This window comes from Triticum urartu, chromosome 6A (genome assembly GCF_056163025.1).
Source record: "Triticum urartu cultivar PI428250 chromosome 6A, HENAU_Tu73, whole genome shotgun sequence".
NCBI classification, from domain to species: Eukaryota; Viridiplantae; Streptophyta; class Magnoliopsida; order Poales; family Poaceae; genus Triticum; species Triticum urartu.
In genome coordinates, this window is record NC_141878.1 from 323,134,960 (window position 1) to 323,154,185 (window position 19,226).

Consider the following 19,226-nt stretch of genomic DNA (forward strand, 5'->3'; position numbering starts at 1 on the left):
CTTGATCTCAGACTGTATATTGACGAGTTCTTCGGTTGTCATAGAGACAACATTTTTCTTTAGGTGGCGCTCCTTTTTGTACTGTGATTTCTTGATCTGCCTAGCCTTCTCAAACTTCCATTTCTCTTCCTATATGAAGTGAGTCAACATATGACTTTGGCCAGGAGTCAGCTTGAAGTCAGGCATGGGAGTGTTGGGGTCCTTGTGCCATAAGTCAATGTACTCAAGGATCAACTTTGGATCCAAAAGTAGAGGCACACTTGTGCCCTTGGCTCTAGCGGCCCTGACTTGCCTGTCTCTGATGATTTCTGCTAGTTCTTCATCATCAGCCTCATCATCATCAGAGGGCACTTGGAAAGCAACTTGTTTCTTGTGAGGACTTTGTCGAGGACCTCGTCCAGCAGTGGTCTTCTTCTTCAGAAGAGAGGGAGCAGCTGAGGAACTTGCAAAGGCTCATGAGGCAATAGATATGCCTGTGGTCCTTTGGCACATGGAGAGATGCACAGGTGCTGAGGATTTGGTCGGAGCAGCCGAAGACTTTGGCGGAGAAGCTGAAGATTTTGGAGGAGCAGGAGCAGTGTGAGGAATTGGCCGTGAGGGCTTTGAGGAATCTGGCCATGAGGGCATAGCTGAGGAACTTGGCTGTGAGGGCATTGCTGGTGAAGCACTGGGCTTGTGAGCAGGCTTCTTTGGCATGGCCTTCTTCGACTTTACAGAGGCCTCAACAGCAGTAGCGGTAGTAGAGTCTTCGTTGAATTTCCTAACTGCATCTTTTGCTTGTTTGGCCAACTTGGCCTGGCGCTTGGCCCATTCATCAGGATAATCCTCACCACGCTTGAGGCTAGTGGGATCTGCTTCTTGGCCAGGTGCCAACGGAGGTCTTGGGCATGGAGGATTTAGAGCTAATTTCTTCATGTATTTTGGAGTAACATATCTGTAATCCCTCCACTCTCTTGCCCATCTCCTCTCATTCTTTTGAATGCGCACCTTGCGCTGATTTTTATCTTCCTCAGGGGGTGTGCAGTACCCAGCATAGATGTCCTCAGGGATTTCAAAGGCAGTGTTGACCTCAGGCCTCTTTCCTTCTTTATGTGGCTTCTTTCCATCAGCCATTTTCTTTAGTTGAGGAATTTGAACAATCGAATTCTCTGAAGAAGTATGCAACTTTTCTTCGAGGAACGCTGCAAATGAGTTAAGTTGATGAGAACCTAGTGATTTAGCAGCGGACATGAGTACCTGTGAATAGAGTATAGTTATGAGGAATTTGGAGAGGTCATATGCGTTCTCAGAAGATTTTTTTCAAAAAGAACAAGTTTGAGGAATTTGACCAGACGAGTCTTGAACAATTTCACTAAGCGTTCTTAGTCTTAGGTTCCAGAGTTGTACAGATCAGAAATCCGCACAATTGAGGAATCTTGAAGAGAAATTATAGCTTAGAGAAATGAGTCAAGATCAGATGACATGTGAGGTGTTTACTGTGTGAAGAATTGAAGAAAAACACCTTTGAAGATTTTGTAGAAATCATTTGAATCAAAGAGGGCAGTAAAAGTAACTTTTAATTACCCTGGACGAAGAACACGACGAACTGGAATGTGGAGATGTGAAGTTCGTCAGTGAAGATCTTCCACGCCCTAACTTGGCGGAGGAAGACGGCTATGGCAGCGGCGGAGTGAAGATTTCCGCGGCTGGCGCGAGTACGATGGCGACGAGGTCGAGGCAGTGAAGCTCTTCCTCACCGGCGATGATGATGTAGCAGTGGCGCTAGGGTTTGAGAAGCTCGAGCTGGAGAGAGGTCGAGCAGAGTAAAGGAAGTGAGGAAGGGGAAGGGGGTATTTATAGCCACGGTGAAAAACTGTTCGCCCGAAGAATTTGGACGAACGTGCCCCTGACCCTTCTCATTCGCTTGACATGTGTCACCCACGTACTGAGAAGTGCAGATCGTGTGCGATCATGGGTGAATAGATAAGTATATCGTGAGATGCGGAACGGTTTGAGCGGCAAAGCCGAAAATTTGGATAAGATAAGTTTTAACGTTGCGTTCGCAATTCTTCAGCTGACAAGGACACAGTGAAGATTTTGAACGAGTTTCAAATAGAACGCACATAAAGAATTTGTGAACAGATTGGGTTGAGTATAGCATAGAGGGGGAAGGGTCCGATCACATTCACTTAGCAAAAAACCCAACTTGAAGAAATAGCCATAAGTGAATGTTGTAGAGGACATAAACTCATATATATATATAGCCAATGAAGAAAAAAACGACAGAAACAGTGAAGACAATGCAAAGTTGAAGAATTTGAACAATTGAGGAATTTCAAAAATTGAGGAAAACTCAAATTGAAGATTTTCAACTTTGGTGGTGGCATGACACACCGTATAAGAATGATGATTTCAGACACCGCGTACAATTGTCGTAGGGTTCTGAGAATCAAATTCTTCGTTAATTTCTTCACACTTAGAGTGTTATTCTTCATTGATTGAAGAAAAACATTTTCTTCATGTGTTGCACATCTAAGTCGTCAATTTTGCATAAGTGTTAGGATGAGTGTCCTTTTCAAAGAACATTCGAAGATTCTAAGATATTTAGCTCAGACCGCAACTTGCTAAATCTCTTCTCATCCAAGGGCTTTGTGAAGATATCGGCTAGCTGTTCTTTAGTCTTCACATGCTCAATAGAAATGTCGCCCTACAACACATGATCACGAAGAAAATGATGACGAATCTGAATGTGCTTTGTCTTCGAGTGCTGAACTGGGTTGTGAGCAATCTTGATGGCACTCTCATTGTCACAGAAGAGAGGCACATTCTTCACGTTGACGCCATAGTCCTTGAGAGTTTTCTTCATCCATAGCAATTGAGCACAGCAAGAACCAGCGGTAATGTACTCAGCTTCAGAAGTGGATAGTGATACGCAGTTCTGTTTCTTCGAGGATCAACAGACCAAAGATCGTCCGAGGAAATGACATGTACCAGATGTTGACTTGCGGTCCACACGATCACCAGCATAGTCAGAGTCAGAATATCCAAAGAGATCAAAAGCCGAGCCCTTGGGGTACCATAATCCAAGTGTTGGTTTGTGAGCTAGATATCGAAGAATATGCTTCATAGCCTTATGGTGTGATTCCTTCGGTGTAGCTTGAAATCGGGCACACATGCAAACACTAAGCATAATATCTGGCCTAGATGCACATAAGTACAATAAGGAACCAATCATGGAGCGGTATACCTTTTGATCGAAGTCAATACCATTTTCACCAGTGCATAGATGACCATTTGTGGGCATAGGGATTTTGACACCTTTGCAATCTTGCATGTTGAATTTCCTCAGTACATCCTTGAGGTATTTCTCCTGAGATATGAATATGCCATTGCGTTGTTGACGAATTTGAAGACCTAAGAAGAATTTCAATTCTCCCATCATAGACATTTGATATTCTTCACTCATCATATAGGCAAATTCATCACTATAACGTTGGTCAGTACAGCCAAAGATAATATCATCAACATATATTTGGCACACAAACAATTCACCATCATAAGATTTAGTGAAAAGAGTAGGGTCGAGTGAACCGGGTTTGAAGCCTTTCTTCATGAGGAATTCCTTCAAAGTATCATACCACGCCCGAGGGGCCTGCTTGAGGCCATAGAGGGCCTTATTTAGTATGAAGACTTTGTCAGGATGCTTTGGATCTTCAAAACCCGGGGGTTGAGCAACATATACTTCTTCCTCAAGCTTACCATTGAGGAATGCACTTTTCACATCCATTTGATATAGAGTGATATCATGATGGTTAGCATAAGCAAGTAATATGTGAATAGCCTCAAGTCTAGCAACAGGTGCAAAAGTTTCATCGAAATTAATTCCTTCAACCTATGTGTAGCCTTGAGCTAGAAGCCGTGCCTTATTCCTTACCACAAGGCCATTTTCATCTTGCTTGTTGTGATAAATCCACTTTGTGCCAATGCTATTGTGCTTGCGAGGATCTAGACATTTGACCAGTTCCCAGACGTTGTTGAGCTCGAACTGATGTAATTCTTCTTGCATGGCCTGAATCCACTCAGGCTCTAGAAATGCTTCATCTACCTTAGTGGGCTCTGTGATAGAGACAAAAGCATAGTGCCCACAAAAGTTAGATAAATGTGAAGCTTTTGAGCGTGTGAGAGGACCTGGTGCTTTAATGTCATCGATGATCTTTTCAACTTGCACTTCTTTTGCAATGCGAGGATGAGCTGATTGTTGTTGAGGAATTTGATCAGCATTTTCTTCAGCACCATTTTCTTCAGTATTTTCTGTAGGTGCATTAGCTCGACGTTCTTCATGCTCTGGAATGAATTCTTCAGCAGATTCTTCGGTAGGAATGACATCCTCAGCAGCCTTGAACTTGATAGTTTCCTCAGGTGTTGGTTCATCTATTACAGAAGGTAGGTGCTCTCTTTGCGAGCCATTAGTTTCATCGAACCGCACATCTACAGTTTCAACAACCTTGTGAAGAACGGTGTTGAAGATTCTGTAGGTGTGCGAGTCCTTTCCGTAACCAAGCATGAAACCTTCATGTGCTTTCAGTGCAAATTTTGAGTTGTGATGAGGATCTCTAATCCAACATTTAGCACCGAAGACTTTGAAATAACTTACACTGGGTTTCTTGTCAGTGAGGAGTTCATAGGCAGCCTTCTTGAAGAATTTGTGAAGATATACTCTGTTGATGATGTGGCACGCAGTATCAATTGCCTCAATCCAGAAATGACGAGGCGTTTTGTACTCATCAAGCATAGTGCGAGCCATCTCAACAAGAGTCATGTTCTTGCACTCCACGTCGCCATTCTGTTGAGGAGTATAAGGAGCAGATAACTCATGAGTAATACCAAGTTCATCAAGATAGTCATCAAGAACAGAATTCTTGAACTCAGTTCCATTGTCACTTCTGATGTGCTTGATCTTCACACCAAAGTTGGTCGAAGCCCTCGAGGAAAATCGTTTGAAGACTTCCTGCACTTCATGTTTGTAAGTAACAATGTGTACCCATGTGTATAGAGAGTAATCATCAACAATAACAAAGCCATATTGAGATGCATCATTTGAGACTATAGAATAATGGTTAGGACCTAAGAGATCCATGTGAAGCAATTCAAATGGACGAGTGGTGATCATGATAGTCTTCGCTGGATGCTTAGCCTTAGTCATCTTCCCCGCTTCACAGGCTCCGCATAAGTGATCCTTGAGGAATTTGACATTCTCAATGCCAATGACAAGCTTCTTCTTTGCAAGCGTGTGCAAATTCCTCATGCATGCATGACCAAGTCGTCGATGCCAGACCCAGCCTTCTGAAGCTTTTGCAAGTAGGCACACGGCTGGTTGCGGTCCCATAGAGAAATCAACAATATACAGGTCTCCTCTCCTAAAGCCTTCGAAGACTTTGGAATTGTCAGCTTCCATAACCACAACACAACAGTACTTGCCAAAGACAACAACCATATCAAGATCGCAAAGCATTGAGATAGACATGAGGTTGTATCCTAAGGACTCGACAAGCATGACTTTGTCCATGTGTCGATCCTTTGTGATTGCAACCTTACCTAGACCCAATACCTGACTTTTTCCTTTGTCAGCGAAGATGATATGCTTCAGATGCGATGGTGATAAGGGAGCATCCATCAATAGATTCTTGTCACCAGTCATGTGATTTGTACATCCACTACCGAGGACCCACTCAGTGGCTTTGGGTTGATCATCCTGCAGATGAATTAGTGCAACTTACGAACTTCATATACTTCATCAGTGAAGAATATGACATCAATTCATCAGATTAATTTCATCAAGCAACAGAACAGATAAAGCAGTATGACGACGTGAGAAATGACAGTTCATTTCTTCATGATTATCCTGTGTCCTTTTAGGCACACTCATGTCTCCAGCAAATTCTTCAGACGATTACGTACGTCTGGAGACCTGACCCTGCAGAAGAGATTAGTTCTTTTTCTTCGCCACCCACATCTGAAGGGGTGGCAAAGAGTTCATCACTCTGCGAGCTCCATACGAGAAAGGTGGCATAGAAGCCAGTCCATTTCGTTTCACATAAGAGGAGTTAGGATAAGCATATGAATAAGCAGAGAAATTCTGCTACCCTTAGCTCTTCCCTGCGAAACAGAGTTGTTAGCATGATGATATTCGTATGAGGACTTTGATCCTTTTCAGGAATTTGGTCCATATGAAGAATTTGATCTGGGTTCCTATTCTTCATAGGTGGTGTCCTGAGGATATTCACCTGAAGACTTTCAAGGCACTTTTTGGGAACCCAGATTTTCTTCATAGGAGGATCGTTCCTGCAGTTAGTGCCAACATATCTAGCAAATACTTCACCATTCTGATTTTTGAACAGTTTATAGTTGGAGTCAAATGACTCATCATCAGAACGAGGAGATTCCCATGCAAAGCCAGATAAGTTAGATGGATCAACTGGAGGTCCCTTTGCAGCAACCCATGAGGTTTTGGGGTACTGCTCAGGCTTCCAATATGTACCATCAGCATTGAGTTTCCTCTCAAAGGAAATACCCTCTTTCCTAGGGTTCCTGTTGAGGATATGCTTTTTAAGAACATCACAAAGAGTCTGATGCCCTTTGAGGCTTTTGTACATGCCTGTCATGTACAATTCCTTCAGCCCTGCATCGTCAGTGATACTAGCAATGTCCTCAGATGAGGAATTAGTGATAGCAGAGGCAGGTGAAAAATTTGAAACATTAACAACATTTGAACATTCAGGTGAAGAATTAGCAGATTCACGTTCAATGCACTTCAAGCATGGAGGAACAAATTCTTCCTGAGAAGCGCTGATTTGTTGAGCAAGTAATGAATCACGCTCCTTCTGAAGATCTTCATAACTCACTCTTAGCTTTTCGAGATCTTGCTTTCTTTGAAGAAATTCATATGAAAGCTTCTCATGATCAGATAAGAGTGTTATGATGACCTTGAAGGTTGTCAAACCTAGACTGAAGTCTCTGAAGATTTTCAGTCAAGGTTTTAGTGCGATCCATTTCTTCACCCAACATATCATCACTTCTGTCTAGCATGTTTTGAACCTTTTCAAAAGCCTTTTGTTGTTTTACAGCAATCTTAGCAAGTTTGGAGTAGTTGGGTTTGAGGTTTTCATCAGATTCATTCTCACTTGATTCAGAGGAGGGGTATTTGAGTACCTTGGCACCTTTTGCCAAGAAGCAATAGGTGGGAGTGTAGTCATCATTGTTTCCATCAGCCTTGTTGCTGAAGCCATTTTCTTCAGAGTTGAAGATGGACTTGCTGACAAAAGAAGTAGCGAGAGCTAGGCTCGCCACACCAGACTCAGACTCCTTAGATGCCTCCTCTTCCTCATGTTCCTCAGATTCAGCCTCAGAGTCCATTTCCTTGCCAATGAACGCCCGAGCCTTCTTGGAGCTGCTCTTCTTGTAAGATGAAGACTTCGAGGATTTTGATGATGAAGATTTTGAGAATTTCTTCTTTTTCTTTGCATCATCAGAACTGTAATCCTTGTATTTCTTCTTCTTTGATTCCTTTTCCCACTAAGGACAATCTTGAATATAGTGTCCAGGTTTCTTGCATTTGTGACAAAGCCTCTTCTTGTAGTCACTGGATGAGGAATCATTGCTCCTTGAGAATTTTCCAAAGCGACCACATCTTGAGAACTTCAGCAATTTCTTCACGAGCAGTGCTAGCTCATGGCTCAGTTCTTCAGGATCACCAAGGGTGCTACCAGAATCTACATCTTCAGATTCAGACACTGCCTTGGCCTTCAGGGCACGTGATCTGCCATAGCTCGAACCATAGAAATCTCTCTTCTCAGCAAGCTAGAACTCATGAGTATTTAGCCTCTCGAGGATATCAGAGGGATCAAGTGACTTGTAATCAGCACGTTCTTGTATCATCAATGCCAGAGTATCAAATGAGGAATCAAGCAATCTCAGCAATTTCTTCACCACCTCATGGTCGATGATGTCAGTGGCACCAAGTGCTTGAAGCTCATTCGAGATGTCAGTGAGGCGATCGAAAGTTTGCTGAACATTTTCATTGTCGAGTCTTTTGAAGTGGTTGAAGAGATTGCGAAGAACATCAACTCGAGAGTCACGCTGTGTTGAGACTCCTTCATTGACTTTGGACAACATATCCCAGATAAGCTTAGCAGTTTCCAAAGCACTCACTCTTCCATACTGTCCTTTGCTTAGATGGCCACATATGATATTCTTCGCTTGAGAGTCGAGTTGCTTGAATCTCTTCACATCAGCAGCATTCAGAGAAGGTGTGACTGAGGGAACACCATTTTCCACAACATACCAGAGGTCATTATCAATTGCCTCAAGATGCATTCGCATCTTATTTTTCCAGTAGGGGTAGTCCGTCCCATCGAAGGTAGGACAGCCAGCAGAGACCTTGATAATACCTGCGGTCGACATAACTAAAACTCCAGGCGGTTAAACCAAAATCACACAGAACAAGGGAGTACCTTGCTCTGATACCAATTGAAAGTACGTTATATCGACTAGAGGGGGGTGAATAGGCAATTATTATGAATTCTTCACTGAGGAATTTGCAGGTGAGGAAATTCCTTAGCGAAGAACTACTAGCAGCAGAATAAGTACTCAAAAGTAAACATAACAGAACACAAGCAAAGTCATCATGATGAAATGAAGACAAGCACAGAGTACAGAAAGCGTAAACATAGGATAACACAGGATGAAGACAAATAGACTGAAGAAATTGAATTGAGGAAATTGAGAAAGTCTTTAGTTAAAGTCTTCAAACAAAGATACGAACAAGCACTCAACATAGTTATGAGGAAATGAAAGAGTTGAGGAAATAGAACCAGTGAGCTTGGTGAAGACAATGATTTGGTAGACCAGTTCCAACTGCTGTCTCACTTGTACATCTGGTTGGAGCGGCTAGGTATTTAAACCCGAGGACACACAGTCACGGACACAAAGTCCTCACCGTATTCTCCTTGAGCTAAGGTCACACAGACCTCGCCCAATCACTCGTGATAAGTCTTCAGGTGACTTCCGAACCTTCACAAACTTTGTCACTCGGCTATCCACAATTCATCTTGGATGCTCTAGACCATGACGCCTAACCATCTGGAAGAAGCACAATTTTCAAAGGTAACAAGCATTGGATCCACACATGATCAATCTCTTCAGTGATGCTCAATCACTTTGGGTTTGTAGGTGTTTGGGTTTGGGTTTTCCTCACTTGATGATTTTCGCTCAAAGTCCTCGGAGGATGGGATGCTCTCAAATGACAAGTGTCAGTTTCTCTCAAAGCAGCCAACCAGCTAGTGGTTGTAGGGGCGGCTATTTATAGCCTAGGGAGCAGCCCGACATGATAGGACATAAAATACCTTCAATGATATGACCGTTAGGTGGGTAGATATTTTGGGACAGCTGGCACATAGCACAGCAACGGTCGGAAATTTGAGTATCAAATTCCTAAGGGCTATCATGTTCCTCACTGTGTAGGCAGTCCGCACTGGCGAATTCCTAACTCCTCAGTCAGAACAAATTCCTCAGAGACCAGAAGAACTTCGTCTCTGTCACTGAAGAATATGACTGAACTGTATGAGATTTCTAGTGGCTTCACTCGAAGGGATTGGTAGGTGTAGGATTTTGAGTTGAGCATCACATGGAAATTTTTCCTTAGTATTTCTCGACCCCCTTTAACAGTACGGTGTTTCCTATGACTTAAGAAAGAGAAAATGAAACTAAGAAAACAAAAGTCTTCACGCTTCATGTTCCTCGAATGAATGCCAAGTCTTCAAAGGTCACACCAATTTCTTCACTTTCAAAGTCTTCAGAAATTCAAAGTATTCAGTCAAAGAACTTCATTTTTAGGGGTTGACTTTTTCTATAAATATCAAACTCCTCATAGACTTATAGACCTATGTACGCTCATAAACACATTAGTTCCAATACTTACAAGTTGTGCGTTCTGTTGGCGCATATATATATATATATATATATATATATATAATCCCAGCATTGGGCTGCAAAGGGGGAACTCCAAAAAAGATGGTGTAGTGTTTCCTCCTGTTGACAGTTCCTAAGAGCACAATTATATGCTTCCAGCTCAAAGTTCTTCCTTCTCAGTAAGTTTCTTGTGTTTACTCTGTCATGCAGCAACATCCATAAAAACACCTTGTGCTTTGGTTGGCATGAGCTCTTCCAAATCCAACTGAAATGTGCGGGAGTTTGCTTGTATCCAATTAACACATTGTATGCTTTGATTGAAGAGTAGAATTCATTTCCCCATATATAGCTCCATGTGTCCAGCAACTCCAAGTGCCCTGAATTTCTCAGTGTGATGCAAATATCTTCCATTTCTAGAAATTCCTCATAAGCTTGAGTTGTCAATGGTAAGTGAAATAGATCTTGAAGGTATTCAATGTGAATCACTTGATTGATATTTATGGTTGTACCTCTAGTAAAAGTATGGAGGTGATGAAACTTGTGCTTCATAATAAAATCATGCCAACAGTCATCCCAGAAAAGAGCACTTTTACCATCCCCCACATTACATCGAGCAATGGCTTTGTACTGATCAATGAGTGCTAAATTTGATTTCCACTAGAATGACCCAACCTTGTTATCACCTGGTAACTGCCCATCACTATAGTAAGTCTCCCAAATGAGGTTCACCCAGGGTATACACTACAAAAGAAAGACACATCCGTTACATTTTGGGCCGAACGAATTTTTTTCTGTCATGCTTATGACACTTCTATGACGATAATTGTGACAAAACCCGGTATCATCATAGTGGGCTCCTACGTCTATGACAAAAAATCATGACAAAAAAATGGGCTTTTCGTCCTGGGTGGGCCGGAGACGCACCTGCATGACATTCTTTAGGCCGTCCATGACGGGAAAAATCGTGGTAGAAGCAAGGGCGAGGAAAATTTCGGGGAGTTCCCAATTACGATCGGTGGCCGGGGCCGAGCGATGCATGGAGGTTTGCACATTTCTCTCATACACGTACATGCATGTGTGCGAGGCATTGCGCTCTAATTGAACTCGAGCGAGGCGTTGGGCACTAACTAAACCCGAGCGATTGCACTAGCTATGTTACTGAACCCCGATCGATCACTTGCTGTTAACTAAACCCGAGTGATTCCTTTGCTACTGCTGCTAACTGAAGCCGATCAAAGCTGCCTCTTGATGAACAGTTCCTGGTGGGGGTTGGATGAACAGGATCCCATGGTAGTAGAGGTCGTTGCCGCTAGATGAACAGGACCCCGATCGAGAGGTGGGGGTGGATGAATAGTAGCCAGTGGAGGGACCCCGTACATGGAGGGCTGGTTGAATAGGACCCCGTGGAGGGGATGGTTGAACAGGACCCCGTGGAGGGCTGGTTGAACAGTAGCCGGTGGAGGCTGGATGAACAGGACCCCGTGGATGAACAGTAGCTGGTCGAGGTTGGAGGAAGTTGACGGTGGATGAACAATAGCAGGTGGAGGCTGGAGGAAGTCGACGGTGGATGAACAGTAGCCCGTGGAGTCCTATTTTGTGGTACGCCACACCCCTCCCAATGAACACGACCCTGTTTCAACCGTAGGCACTCCATCACAAGTCTGTTTACTCCGTTTTGCGGTACGCCACACCCCTCCCGATCAATAGGACCCCGTTTCGACCGTACGCGGTCGAACACAAGTTCGTCTCCTCTGTTTTGCGGTACGCCACACCCCACCCGATCAACCCCACCATGTTTCAACCGTAGGCACTCGAACAGAAGTCCGTTTCCTCAGTTTTGCGGTACGCCAGACCCTTCCTGATGAACAGGACCCTGTGGATCACGTACACGGTAGAATAGAAGGTCGTTTCGTCCATTCTACGGTACGTCAGACCTCATTTCGGTTGTTTCGTCCAATCCGGTTGACGCTTGTTTACTCCGTTCTGACCCAGCCGGTTGGCTGCCGATGAACGGTATTAGTCACTATATGCATTAGAGACCCGCCCGTATGTATGTACGTAGCCGTATTTACTATCTTGCAGTGTAGTCGTCCGTACGTGTACACGATATAGACGGGACTGCGTGACATGCTACGTCGGCGCCTCTACTTCAACACATCCCGCTCCTTACTCGGCCATGGTACATCACTGCATAGAGACCGATCAACCGCTATGTACATACACGTTCGCGGCCGGACAGATAATGCTACCTTCGCTTCAACCTGGTGGGTCCTAGCTGTTAGGGGGTAAGAAGGTAGTTCCTTCCGCGCGAAGATAAAGTCGGTGGGTCCCAGCTATCAAGGGGGAATGTTTTTTTCGTGAAATACAGAGGCCCTACCGGTAGGTCTGAGGAGTCAGGTGGAGGAATCATTATTTTGCGTGTAATAAGGTGGCACTTCCTTGCGAGCGGCCATGGACCCAGCTGTCAGCCTCTCCACTTACAGTCCTCTTCTGATGATTGTCGTTTGTTGACCGTGTTGATGACGCCGTACCGCTCGAGAGCACCAAGGTGGTGGACTATGGCGCAACCCAGGAAGGGAACGACCCGGAGCTGGGGAATACGCAATAGTGGATGCTCATGCGGAGCGGAGTACGAGGGTTGACTGCTTTGGCTGTGGTTTGAGGCTGCCGTCTCCGGAGAATAACAGGGGGTGTGGGTGAGTATAGGGAAGGCCTGGCCAGTGGTGGGAGTAGGGTGGGGCGGTGAGGCCTGCATGGCAGCACAGCCGGCCACGAGAGGCAGGAGCAGGCGGCACGGCCGGCGCTGGTTTGAGCGGCAGGAGAACGAAGACTAGAGGTTGAAGAAGCATGACGACCATTGGATGGACATCCTATGGTCACCACAGCTAGAATTGTTTATATTGACTAAGTTAACAAAGCCCTGCGTCCGCGTCAACTTAGTAGGCCCACAAGTGAGCCTCAAAATATGGTGGGACCGACCTAGTAGCGGGGCTATTCATTATTTTTTTGCGTAATAGCTGGTGGATCTGAGCTGTTAGCGGGGGAATGTTTTTCTCGTGAAATACAGAGGCCCTTCCGGTGGGTCCTAGCTATCAGGAGGAGGAGTCATTATTTTGCGCATAATAAGGAGGCACTTCCTACACGCAAAAAGGAGGCACTTCCTTGCGTGCGGCCATGGACCCAACTGTCAGCCTCTCCATGTACAGTCCTCTTCCGATGGATGTCATTTGTTCACCACGCCGTTCCGAGAGCACCAAGGCGATGGACGACGGCGAGGCCAAGTAAGGGAACGACCCAGAGTCGAGGAAGACTCGGCAGTTGTTTCCCACGCGGAGTGGGTGCGAGGGTTTACTTGTTCGACTGCGGTATGAGGCTGCCATCATCGGAGAATAACATGAGTTGTGGGTGAGTAGAGGGATAGCCATGCCAGGGATGCGAGTATGGTGGGGCCGTGAGGCCTGCCCGGCAGCATATCCGGCCATGGGAGGCGGGAGCAGGTGGTTCCGCCGGTGCTGGTTTGGACGGCTGGAGCAGGAAGGAAGATCAGAGACTAAAGAAGCACGATTTTCGTTAGATTGACATATAACGGTTTGACGCTGGTAGAGTCGATTGTTAACTATGTTTCTTTTTTGAGAAACCTTGTGTACGCATGAACTTAGTAGGCCCACAATTGAGCCTCCAAATCTATGGCACACAACATAGAGCCCATTTCTATTTTTTAACAATCTGCGGCCCATTTTCCGCCCAGGACCACAGTCAAAAAGTTCAACCTTATTTTGCATATTTCGGTGGAGTCCAAACCGTTTTAATCCATAAATGATAAACATTCATTTTTAAGAACTTATTGGTTTGACAAAAAATATCGTTTGGTTTTTGTAAGCAAATAAGACATGGGACAATTGAGTTGGTTTAAGGGAAAACCAGTAGTAAAAAATCAGCGCTGGGAGGGAAAACAAAAAAATAAGGATGTAAATATGAAAAGGGAACTTTATGTATTTTGAATATAATAATACATGTATATGAACTAGTAAAACTATAGGTAAAGATTAGAAAAAGGAAGTAGGACATGGCGTTTCAAGAGGAAAATAGAAAAACTGCCTGCGGATGTTCTAAGACAAAATATAACTAATGCTAGCGGGCCAGAGGCCAGTAGACACCTGCTGGATCTTTGTGCCATGTTGTCTTCATGGGCTGGGCCTGTTAAAAACAAAAATAAGCCTGAACAGTCTACAGCCCAGGTGAAACTTGCTCGACCAGAAAAAACAATATACCTATTGGATCCCAGTTATCTGTCTGTATTTGCAGAATTCTTTCATTTATTGACTACGTTGAAGACTTCAAGGGTTTCACCGTCTTAGATGTCAACATTATTTTTCCATCATGATAATAAGTACATGCATTTGCTTGCGTACGGCCATGGACCTGCTGGTTCCGTATAGTTAGTCTCTGTATGGACAACCGTCTTGTGGTTCCATGGACGAATTTCATGCAAATCGGATGGTTTTCAGTGAAAGCGGACTAAATTCATTGCATTTTACATATTTATTTTCATCATGGAATATTTTACATATTTCAACTAATAATAACGGACTAGGCCTTTTTAGTCCATGGGAGGCGCTTCAAAATCGAGGTCGCGACACTTAACTGTTCTGGAAGGCCCAAATACATCGCTCTTCTCTTTTAACAATTTGCAGCTGGGCTTGGCATGCCACGGCCCAGTTCCAACGAACTGCGTCCAGCCATCAGCCTGTGAAACCGGATGGATCCCCTACGTACTTCAAAGATGTAAAAAAATTTGGAGAACTGGGAATTCGAACGACAGATGCTTATGCTACCCATCAAATAAAAATCAGGTGCGTGAAAATTTGTTTCAAAACAAATGATTCAGCTTTATATCCACGTTGACCCTCGACATGATGCTTGGAAGCAAATGCCAAGTTCATACCAAAAGATCGTTAACAACAATACCAACTTGCAGACGACCATGTAGAATAAGTACCAATACCAAACTAACTTATAATCTTTTTAGTCCTGGCCCTAGTGTTCGTCTGGTAGAAAATCTTGCAGAGGACCAGCTCCCGTCCTTCTCTTGCTCTAGGTCCCCGAGGTGGTACTGGTGCATCACCCAGTTGGTCCTCCGCTGGTCGAAGTTCTTGTTGGTGTGCAGCACCAGAACCTTTTTGCTGCCTGTCTATCGGCCGTTGACCGTCACCGGCAAGGTATTGCAGGTCTTGTGCCACATCGCGTGCATGCCGCACTCCGACTGTATCTTGCGACGCGTCCACATGCCCCTTTTGAACGCCCTAGAGTTGCGCTGGAAGAAATGCTTGCTTAGGCCACTCAGTGTGATACCTGCAGTATTGTCGAATACAGGTTTTACTATATGTAGTGGCATTTTCATAACATCTTTGGCATGTTGCAGTCACTTGTTTCACTTTTTATTAACTATCAAATTGTAATTGCTTCACTAGGTATGCGTCTAAAAGGAAATTAGAGCTGTAAACAAAGGAATATGTTTGTGCAAGTAGACGGTCGATCGGTGTCTCACCTGGAAGTTTCTCGGGATGGGTGTAGCATATATCGTGCTCGCTATCGATGGTTGGTATGAACAAATTGATGAGAGGGTGAGAACTCATGCTATCAGCACTCACTTTGGCCTCAAGGTGCTTGATTAGCCCCTGATCTGTGGGATCGAACTTGACGCCAGCCGGTAGCACCGGCCAATCCTTCTTGGACTTGCATCAGTTAGTTCCAGTTATATGGTACTCAATGTATGATCAATCGACTGTTTTAAGTGAATGGTGGAAGATTTCAATAGATAAGTGGTACTCCAAATCTGAAGTCCACAATACTTGAACACGCTGCCGGGACTCTTGTGTCACCTCACGCGCAGCGCGTTGTCACGTCAATTCAATGTGAGGACATGATGAATAATTTGAGCGACGTATACTAGCACTACTACTGTACTACTTACTAGTCATATTTAGTGTCACATTTTAACCATAGGTTTAACTAACAAAATGTCAATGCATGTCACCGAAAATTATACCATTGGAAACTATGTTCAAATACGAATCAAATGATATAATTTTTTGTGACATGCATTAAAATTTAGTTAGTTAGATTTATGGTCAAATTTTGGCACAAATTACAAAGGGGACCAATAAACTAGGAGGGAGGTAGTAGTACGAGTACCGCAATATATGGTATAGAGGACTAGTACAAATTTTGAAATGGGGAAAGAAGTTACAAGGCTGTGCGACAAACTTTGCAGGCTACATGAGTAATACAAAATATAATTCCCATTGGACAACACATTCACCAACAAGTACGCACTTGAAGCCTAATTGATATATATATATATATATATATATATATATGGCTTTTTCACAACATCTCCATCATCATTATCAGTACATCCTATGTGTTGAGGAAAATATATAGGGGTATGTATTTTTCCCCTGACTCGTGGACGGACAACCCCAGGACAAGTCAGAGATTGAAGGACCAAGAGATTTGAAGAACCAACATGCAGTCCAGAAATACCAAGATCGAGCCGGAAGAGCAGGATATCGGCAACAGAACGGGCTCCCTTGCCGGGCAAGTGAGCCTAGCAAGGGGCAAGGCCACCGCAAAAGCATGCAACCAGGCACCCCGGCAAGGTCTGTCGGGGCAGACGGGGGCAAAACCACCCTGCCAACCACTCAAGCACGACCCACGTCCTCAATTAGTGCGGTGTCAAGCCGCAAGATAATTAAGTGGCAGCTGATACGTCTCCAACATATCTATAATTTTTGATTGTTCCATGCTATTATATTATCTATTTTGGATGTTTAATGGGCTTTAATATGCTCTTTTATATTATTTTTGGGACTAACCTATTAACAGGAGGCGCAGTGCTAGTTTCTGTTTTTTTTGCCTATTTTAGAGTTTCGCAGAAAAGGAATACCAAAGAATCCAAACGGAATGAAACCTTCGCGATGATTTTTCTTGGGCCGAAAGCAAACCAGGAGACTTGGAGTGGAAGTCTGGAACTCTGTGAGGCGGCCACGAGGCAGGAGGGCGCGCCCAGGGGGTAGGCACGCCCCACCCTCATGGGCCCCACAAAGCTCCACCGACATACTTCTTTCGCCTATATATACTCTTATACCCTAGATCGATCGTAGAGAGCCATGAAACCACTTTTCCACCGCCGCAACCTTCTGTACACGTGATATCCAATCTTGGGGCCTTTTCCAGCGATCTGCCAGAGGGGGAATCGATCATGGAGGGCTTCTACATCAACACCATAGCCTCTCCGATGAAGCGTGAGTAGTTTATCATAGACCTTCGGGTCCATAGTTATTAGCTAGATGGCTTCTTCTCTCTCTTTGATTCTCAATACAAAGTTCTCCTCGATGTTCTCGGAGATCTATTCAATGTAATATTCCTTTGCGGTGTGTTTGTCGAGATCATATGAATTGTGGGTTTATGAACAAGATTATCTATGAATATTATTTGGTTCTTCTCTGAATTCTTGTATGCATGATTTGATATCTTTGCAAGTCTCTTCAAATTATTAGTTTAGTTTGGCCTATTAGATTGATCTTTCTTGCAATGGGAGAAGTGCTAAGCTTTGGGTTCAATCTTGCGGTGTCCTTTCCTAGTGACAGTAGGGGCAGCAAGGCACGTATTATATTGTTGCCATCGAGGATAAAAAGATGGGGTTTATATCATATTGCTTGAGTTATCCCTCTACATCATGTCATCTTGCTTAAAGCGTTACTCTGTTCTTATGAACTTAATACTCTAGATGCATGCTGGATAGCGATCGATGTGTGGAGTAATAGTAATAGATGGAGAATCGTTTCGATCTACTTGACACAGATGTGACGCCTATATTCATAATCATTGCCTAGATATTCTCATAACTATGCGCTTTTCTATCAATTGCTCGATAGTAATTTGTTCACCCATAGTAATACATGCTATCTTGAGAGAAGCCACTAGTGAAACCTATGGTCCCCGGGTCTCTTTCTTATTATATTGCATCTCTTTTATTTACATCGCATCTTGTTTACTATTTTGCAATCTTTACTTTACAATCTATACAAGAAAAATACCAAAAATATTTACTTTACTATCTTTATCAGATGTCACTTTTGCGAGTGACCGTGAAGGGATTGACAACCCCTTTATCGCGTTGGTTGCAAGGTTCTTGATTGTTTGTGCAGGTACTAGGTGACTTGTGCGTTGTCTCCTACTGGATTGATACCTTGGTTCTCAAAAACTGAGGGAAATACTTACGCTACTTTGCTGCATCACCCTTTCCTCTTCAAGGGAAAACCAACGCATGCTCAAGAGGTAGCAAGAAGGATTTCTGGCGCCGTTGCCGGGGAGATCGATGTAAAGTCAAGACATACCATGTACCCATCATAAACTGTTCTCCCTCGCATTACATTATTTGCCATTCGCCTCTCATTTTCCTCTCCCCCACTTCTAAAACGATTTTCGAAAACCTTTGCCTTTTATTCTCCCCTCTTTCATTCGTTTCTTTTCGCTTGCTTCTTGTGTGCTTGTGTGTTGGATTGATTGTTTGTCACGATTGCTTGTGTGCTTGTGTGACTTTTCCAATACAAACAACAATGATTATATTAGCACTCCGATTGCTCCTACTACCGATGTTGAATCTTGTGAAATTAATACCGCTTTGTTGAATCTTGTTATGAAAGATCAATTTTCTGGCCTTCCTACTGAAGATGCCGCTACCCATCTAAACAACTTTGTTGATTTGTGTGATATGCAAAAGAAGAAAGATGTGGATAATGATATTGTTAAATTGAAGCTATTTCCATTTTCGCTTAGAGATCGTGCTAAAACTTGGTTCTCTTCTTTGCCTAAAAATAGTATTGATTCATGGAATGAGTTCAAAGATGCTTTTATCTCTAAGTATTTTCCTCCTGCTAAGATCATCTCTCTTAGGAATGATCTTATGAATTTTAAGCAACTTGATCATGAGCATGTTGCACAAGCTTGGGAGAGGATGAATTTAATGATACGTAATTGCCCTACACATGGTTTGAATTTGTGGATGATTATACAAAATTTTTATGCCGGATTGAATTTTGCTTCTAGAAATCTTTTAGATTCGGCCGCGGGAGGCACTTTTATGGAAATCACTTTAGGATAAGCTACTAAACTCCTAGACAATATTATGGTTAATTATTCTCAATGGCACACCGAAAGATGCACTAGTAAAAAAGTTCATGCGATTGAAAAGATTAATGTTTTGAGTGGAAAGA